At 37.6% G+C, this 8,350-nt stretch overlaps 1 pseudogene; it reads left to right on the top strand.

The window, feature by feature from the left end:
• The first annotated feature begins 6,279 nt into the window (after positions 1–6,279).
• LOC100353170 (developmental pluripotency-associated protein 4 pseudogene) lies at positions 6,280–7,947 on the top strand (annotated as a pseudogene).
• Positions 7,948–8,350: the final 403 nt, after the last annotated feature.

Below are 8,350 nucleotides of genomic sequence, written 5' to 3' on the forward strand. Positions count from 1 at the left end.
CACTAAGTGTTAGCTATTAACATGATGACTAAAATGTAAAAGAATTGATTAAATGCTTAAAGCTGTCTCCAGAAGTTGTATATTTTTCCTTCTAAATGATACATAAATGAACTTCAAAAATTTTATATTATTAGGTAATATGTTTCTTTTTTTTCCTACACTGTTAGTGGCTTCCAAAAAGTGTTAGCTTGCAAAAGTCATCGAGTTTCCATACTATGATTAACATAGAGGCCACCATGTTGACTTCTCTACACAAGAAAGCTAAGGCATAAAAGGACCTCTTATAACAGTCATCAAAGGATGGATGGCAAAAAACAGGACAAGAGATTACAGTGGGTTGGTCTCTGGCTGCCCAAGGGTTTATGGTACCCCAGGAAATTATACATGAGTAGTTAAGAATTATGCTACCAACATTAACAAAATAGAAAGTTGTTAAGTCAAAACTTGTAATTCTAATTTACTTGTACCTCAGAGTCATTTAAAAATTTGATAAAATAGGCAAGGTCATCACAATAAAAGTATTATAGTGTAAACTTTCCAGCTGACAAAAAAGAAATTAACAGGGGCTGGCCCTGTGGTGAAGAGAGTTAAAGCCCTGGCCTGCAGCACTAGCATCCCATATGGGCACACCAGTTCTAGTTCTGGCTGCTCCACTGCTGATTCAGCTCCTTGCTAATGCTGATCCAGCTCCCTGGGAAAGCTGTAGTGGATGGTCCAAGTCCTTGGGCCCCTGCACCCATGGGGGAGATGCGGAAGAAGCTCCTGGCTCCTGGCTGCAGATTGGCTCAACACTGGCCATTGTGGCCAATTGGGGGTGGTGGTGATGGTGAACCAGTGGATGGAAGCTCTCTCTCTCTCTGTCCCTACCTCTTCTGTAACTCTGTCTTTCAAATAAATAAAATGAATCTTCAAAAAAAGGAATTAACAGTTCCTGGAAAGAAAAGGCTCACATAATATGATGTAGCAAAGCCAAAAAGGCAAGTTACTTTTTTTACTAATTAATTTCAGCCTATAGCATAGGCTTCTGACAAGCCGCAAAGATTTTCAGTAGAATGGATTCAGTTGTAAAACTACATTAAATGAAATCTTTCAACAAGGTTTTTTTTTTGTTGTTGTTGTTAATTGGGGATTTGCAATGCAAAAATAGTTTACTTTAATCAATTACTTGAAATATCATTGATTAATTGTGGCATGTAACTCAAATAAATTAAAGGGTTAAAATAAGTAATGCTGCTTGCTATGTTCTTTCAATTAAAAAAACTTAATTGACACATAACAATTGTACATATTTTTGGTATTCCATATAACTAAATACATGTACACAATGTATAATGATCAAATCACAATAATTAGCATTTCCATTTCCTTGATTTTTTTTTTAAATTTGTTTAAGGGATAGGTAGAAAGAGAGATAACAGACAATGATTCACTCTTCAAATACCCACGATGGCCAAAGAGAAGCTGGAGTTAAAGTTGGAAACTGGAATCTCAATCCAGGTATCCCATGGTAGTGGCAGGAACTGCATTACTTGAGCTCTCACTGCTGGCTCTCTATGTCTGTGTTAACAGGAAGGTGGAGTCAGGAGCCAGAGCCAGGAATTGAGCCTTGGTTCTCTGTGGTGGCATGAAGGCTTTTTAACTGCCCAGCTTTAAACATGCTCACCATCTCTTTTGGCATTTATGAGTTCTTTTGGTGTGTGTGTTGGGAAACTCCAAATTCTTGTTTTCTAGCTCTTTATAACATATGTGGTAACTTGTGTCAGACAATAGTTACCCCACTGTGTTGTAGAGCACTACAAGGTATTCCTCCTCTATAACTGCATTCTGGTACCTTCTATTCAACTGCCGCATAACCCCTTTGCCCTTCTGTCTAGCCTCTTCTTTCTACATCCATGAAATCAACTTTTTAAATTTCCTTTTGAGTGAGAATATGTATTACTGTCCTCCAATTCCATCCATGATGCTACAAATAATAGGATTTTAATTTTTATATGGCTTAATAATATTTTGTTGTGGAAATACACACACACACACACACACATACATATATCCCACATTTTCTTTATGCACTCATCAGTCCACGGAACCTATGTGGTTCCATATTTTGGCTATTGTAAATAGTGCTATGTGAATAGTGACTGCGGGTATCTTTTTGATATCCTGGTGTAATTTTCTTGGGATACATATGCAGGAATGGGATAGCTGGATCATATGGTGGCTCTATTTTTTAGTTTTTTGAGAAACATATTTTTCCTAATACATGTACTAATTTATATTCCCATTAGCAGTTATGAAGAGTTCCCCAGTTTCCACATCCTTGCCTAAATTTGCCACTCTTTTGTCTTTTTTGTTGTAGAAATCTAACCAGTATGAGATGACATTTCATTGTAGTTTTGACTGCATTTCCTTGATGATTAGTAATGTCGAGCATTTTTTTCATATTCCCGTTGGCCATTCATATATCTACTTTTATATTCAGACCGCAGGCTATTTTTAAAATGAATTATTTGCTTTTTGACACAGAATTCCTTATGTATTCTGGATATTTACACCTTGTACAATAAATAGTTTGCAAATATTTTCTCTCACTCTCTAGGTTGTCTGTTCTGTTGATTGTTTCCTTTGCTATCCAGAAACTTCTTAGTTTGAAATAATCTCATTTGCCTATTTTTTATTTTGCTGCCTGTGACATATCATTTTTAAAGAGGGGTTTCTACTAAAATATATTAAAATACGTTCTGCCCAGAAATTATTTTGATGGTCATTTCTGCTTTATACATTCCAGTAAGATTGTTTCAAATATTTCCAATCCACACAAACATTTTGCAAGCCTACCTTTCTATGGTAAAATAATCTGTTAAATAAGATAAATGATGCCACTGTTTAATTTTATTTATTGCAAATATAATTCTCTTCTCCCTGATCTGATTCACTTTGGTACCTAACTCAACATCTCAATTGTCTTATACCCTACTCTGCTTTTTCTGCCCAGTTCAGGAACTAATAAAACACATTTATTAAAGTAGATTGCAGGCCATACCTTTAGACTGTTAAGAAGAACTACTAGAATGGCCAAAATATTATAGGGCCAGTCTTCTCCCTGGGAAATCAGCACTTTGGACCTCTGCTATAAAAGAGCTTCTTGGCACTCTGGAAATTTCATAGCATCTTATCATTCTCAGTGATGAAATGTAAGCATGATTATTTTTAAGCTTTCACTTTGCCTACAATTTAAATGTACACTTGATTGAAACAAAAAAAGTCTGAAAAATAACTGCCATCTTCCCAGTTGTGTGAAGGATCCCAATGCTTTATCAAAATGTACTTTATTTAAGCATTACAACAATCTTGTTCACCTTAGTAACTAAACTTATGTGAAGGAACAGATGGGTGATGTGTATAAACTGAATGAGCCCAGGCTTGACTCTCTTCTAACTCTTCTCCCTATTTTTACTCTCAACCAGAGTTGCCTACCATATCAGCACTGTCCAATAGAAATCTACTGTGATCCACGTATCATACAAACTTTTCTTGTAGACACAATACAACTGGAATTAACATTGATAATAACTTTTTCTATTTTTTGTGACCCAAAATTTCTAAAACATTGTCCTTTCATCATATAATCAATGTAATAATATTGAGACATTTGCTTTACTGTACCAAGTCTTTAAAATCCAATGTGCACTAAAGTGTTTCTCTCTTTTAATGCTAAATTTACATCTGAAATACTTAATTTGTATTTACATTTTATAAAATTTTAAGTTGAAAAATAGACTCACATTCTTAAGTTATTACAAATTACTTTAATATTAGAAAAAGTTATGTTCAGTCTTAGTTTTGCCACTTAAATTTAAATTAAGGTCAATTAAAAATTTTAGAACTTCAATCTTACCAGCTCAATAGTTATATGTAACTACGGGCCACAAGAGCAACTTTATGCTATCTGCTTGTGTATAAGACATTGGTGTTAAAGTCATTTATATATTACTTATTTCATCTTTCATGTACGTCAATTATTAAGAAACAGAAAACTTGTCAAAGGAAGGCAATTACATATTCACGTGGGCCAATTTTCTTTCTTGTTTTCTAGATAAGTTTAAACAAGCTGAAACTCTTACAAAAAAGGAATCCTTTCTAGGTCCATTAAACAAAAATATTTAAGAGACTCCAGTTTGTTTCTTTTAGCTTTCAACAAAAACCCTGGACATTACCAATCATTTCTTGGGTTTTTGTTTAACATGGAAATAGTTTACCCTCCTTCTGCATGGCAACACCATTTTTTTTAGTTGTTTCACTTGGAGAATGCGCAGTTGCCTGAGGATCCTTATAAGGTGTTGGATGGTGATTTAACAGAGAGGTGGGGGAGAGGACACAGCTCTTCCCCACTAAGCACCCTGTGCTCCCATGCTGCCCATATTCATTAATTCAGATGGTTTTTAAAAAAAAGAATCCATCTTTCCTCTGCTGCTTCTTTGACTCACTCTCCAATTAATGCCTCTCAGGAAAGGTTGTTATAAACACCTTCATTCCAAGGGATGATTATCCCATTTACTCAAGTGATTAAATATGGGATGATAATTTCAAGAAGCAGGAGCCTCTAAAGAACATATTTTGTGGGACAAGTGAGGAATGAAGTCAAACCACTTTATCCAGGACTCACTCTTCCTGCCCTTCACAGGAAGCCCTAGTTCAATTCTTGTGTAGAAACTTTAACAAAGAAAAGATCAATTCTCTTTCCCATCTGAGCTTTAACAAAATACAACATTGAAAACATAAGCCACATCTACTGCTAAGAACCTAGCAAACAGGAAGCCTGCTCTAGTTCATATAACTCCATATCCGTCCAATAAGGGAGTGCTGTAATATCCTATATTTTTAGCTTCAAGAGCGTCCTGTTGGAAGCTACTCCCTGCAGAAAATTGTTATACTTTGTAGATGCATTTGTTTAAAAATCCTTGATAGTTCATGCCTAATTATTGGGTACTCCAAGAGCCATTTGAAGGACTTCTTCCTCAATTAGGGATTACAGTCATCTGCCAAAAATATGCCCTTAATAAGGTAACAAAAGGGCTGGGCCTACCAGAAGCTACTCAGTTCCAAATATTAGCAAATATTCTACCCAGCTTGTGGAGACAGTGTAAAATCTCTTGGAAATGATGAGCAAACTAACATGCCTACTGGAAATCAGTGTGGAAGGATACTTAAATTTTTCTAAAAAATTGTGCTTATTAATTATTAAATACCTAGCTTGGAATATTTACAAAATATTATTAAAGATCAAGAATAACAGCACATGGAATCACGTTTAAGAAAAAGAACATTATCATTAACTTTCAATTTCCTGTTCTGTCCCTTACAGAGAATCATGACCTGATTAGTGCCTATATCAGCACGTTACACCTTGTTTAGCATTATGGTTTTCCTCTACACATTTCTTTCTCCAAATCTTATGTAGCTTAATTTTTTAATTTTTGAAGATTTTATAAATAAAATCCATGTGTTTGCTTGCAATTTGCTTTTTGTTGTTCAGTAGTATATTCTCCCACCAACACAAAAGAAATGGTTCTAGTTGTTCTTCAGTCTATCCAAACAAGGGATGGTGGAGTTTGTTATTCCATTATGGCTTTAGTATGTATTATATTCACATTTATGTGTAGGTTGTCTTTGCATTTTCTTGGTATTAATATGTTACAGATAGATTTTCCTGGTTTATGACTCATCCTTTCATCAAATGGTGGCTTCCCAAGAAAAGTTTTTAGGTTGTCAATTTTATCAATATTTCCCTTTTTGCTCTTCTTTATTTTTTATTTTTTAACATTTATTTAATAGATATGAATTTCCAAAGTACAGCTTATGGATTACAGTGCCCCCCCCCCCAATAACTTCCCTCCCACTGGCACCCCTCCCATCTCCCACTCCTTCTCCCATTCCATTCACATCAAGATTCATTTTCAATTATATTTATATACAGAAGATCGATTTAGTATATACTAAGTAAAGATTTCAACAGTTTGCACCCACACAGAAACACAAGTGTAAAGTACTATTTGAGTACTAATTACGCCGTTAATTCACATAGTACAACACATTAAGGACAGAGATCCTACATAAGGAGTAAGTGCACAGTGACTCCTGTTGTTGATTTAACAATTGACACTCTTATTTATGAAATCAGTAATCACCCGAAGCTCTTGTCATGAGTTGCCAAGGCTATGGAGGCCTTTTTTTATTTTGTTTTAATTTTTTTTTCTTCATACATGTGTTTAATAAGGTCTTATTTAGCAGAATATTTATATAATTTTTTTAAACTTTTATTTAGCAAATATAAATTTCCAAAGTACAGCTTATGGGACCATCATGGAAGTGAAAAGACCTTTCTTTTTATCAACTTCATTTGTCTTCCAAGTATGGAGAATTCTAGAGGCAAGAAGAGAATTGCCACAGGATGGTCGAGGGAAGAACAGTGGGCATTAACTCAACCAAGCACATCTTTACCAAGAACATCAGAAAAGGAGGGGAACAAATGAAAAAGATCTATGAAAGATGATAAAGTTGCCTGTACTAAGGAAAGGGGACAGTGTGATGGCAACCCAAAACCTCGGAAGAAGGTACCAATTCCTCCGTTACCTGTAGATCTGCCACCCATCGACCTGGTTCACAGAGACATTTTGCGGGCCTGGGGTCAAAAGCTGAGGTTAAGCACTAAAGGCCCGAAAATAGATCTGTATAAGCGACTATGTGAATATGCTTACCCACACCAGAAGCCTTGTTTACAGACTATTCCCAACACAGCAAAGGAGGTCAAGATCAAAACATCCTTACAAATAAAATCAAAGATGGGCAAAGAGGAAACATCCAAGGAAAGTGCTAAGAAAACTGTGTGCTCTGCGGGGACCGACCCCCCTGAAGTGGCTCCTCCACTCCAGGAGGGCGTACCTGTGCTCCTGGAGGACATGAATACAGTCAGTTGAGGTGACAACTTCTGTCCCAGAGGCTGTACTGGCCTCTTGGGCCAGAATTGTTGCTGGTGCTGGGAAGAGGAAGGCAGTGGAAACACTCCCAGAGGCCTCCGGTGACAGATGGTGTGTGGTTCATGGGAAAAGTCTCCCTGCAAACACACATGGTTGGGTTCAGCTGCAGTTTCATGCAGGACAAGCCTGGGTTCCTGAGAAGAAAAAAGGAAGAGTGAGTGCACTCTTGCTTCCTGCAAGTAATTTCCCACCCCCATACCTGGAGGACAATATGCTGTGCCCCGAGTGTGTCCACAGGAATAAAATCTTATCAAAAAGCCTTCAATGGGACTAGAATATCAGGATTTAAAGGAAATTTACAGCTTCTGCTTCCTTCTTTGACATCATCTAAGTTCTTGAGGAGTAGGGAGCCTGCGGAACCATAGCCATGACTGATGATGTAAATTCAAGGCCCATCCCCTCACAGACCTACCTCATCAAGAACTACTGGTCACGTCACTACAAGCAACTTTGCAAAGGTACCTCTTGGGCCACCAACACCCTCAACAGGGGCATCTCTGAGTCCATTGTGATGGTTGTGAGCATCAAGCACCCGGAGATCATCCTGCACTTCCTGCTATCATGGGAAGACAAGACTGTGTCCATTTGTGTTTGCGTACTCCACACAGGCCTGTGGGGTCTCCCATCTTGTGGTTCTTTTCTCTGTCACCAGCAACGGAGGTTCATAGCTGAAGCAGTGGTTTCCTGTCCATTCAGCTAATAGTCCATGAGAGCATATAGGCTCTCGAGCTCAACCTGTTGCCTCTTCCCGCAATTCTGCCTACTGAGATCATGCGTCATATTGTCTGGGTTAGCATGCAGCATTACTCAACTGCTTTCCGTTAGAGAACTAAATCCAGCTTGTAGATTCTGTTTTGTTTCACAGGAGTGTTTATCCCCTTCAGCCCTTTCACCCTCTCTTTGTGTGAGCAATAGTGCCCAAAACAGACAGGGGCCAAGTGGTGACATCACTCAAAGGCAGGAAGAGCCGAAAGAATCGAGTCAGGATCAGGACAGAGATCTCTTTCTAGCTTTCACCTGCCAACTTCCTACTATGTGTCAGGTATGATGACAGTAAACAATGGCCACTGTGCGTCCTGGCATTCAGAATTATTTCACATGTTAACATGACTAACGAGTTTCTTTGCTCTCTGAGGGATTATGCATCATTTGGGGAGAAAGCTTGTGTTCTGCTGTGTTGTCTGGTTATACCCAAGGTCATTTACTAATGTTCCCTGCTGCTTGATTCTGCTAATATGACGTGTTCTTTCTCCAGACCCCACTCCTTCTCTCACTCCTGTGCTCCCAGAATATTTTCAGAAGGAAGAGAGACAAAT

Source organism: Oryctolagus cuniculus, chromosome 9 (assembly GCF_964237555.1).
Source record: "Oryctolagus cuniculus chromosome 9, mOryCun1.1, whole genome shotgun sequence".
NCBI lineage: Eukaryota > Metazoa > Chordata > Mammalia > Lagomorpha > Leporidae > Oryctolagus > Oryctolagus cuniculus.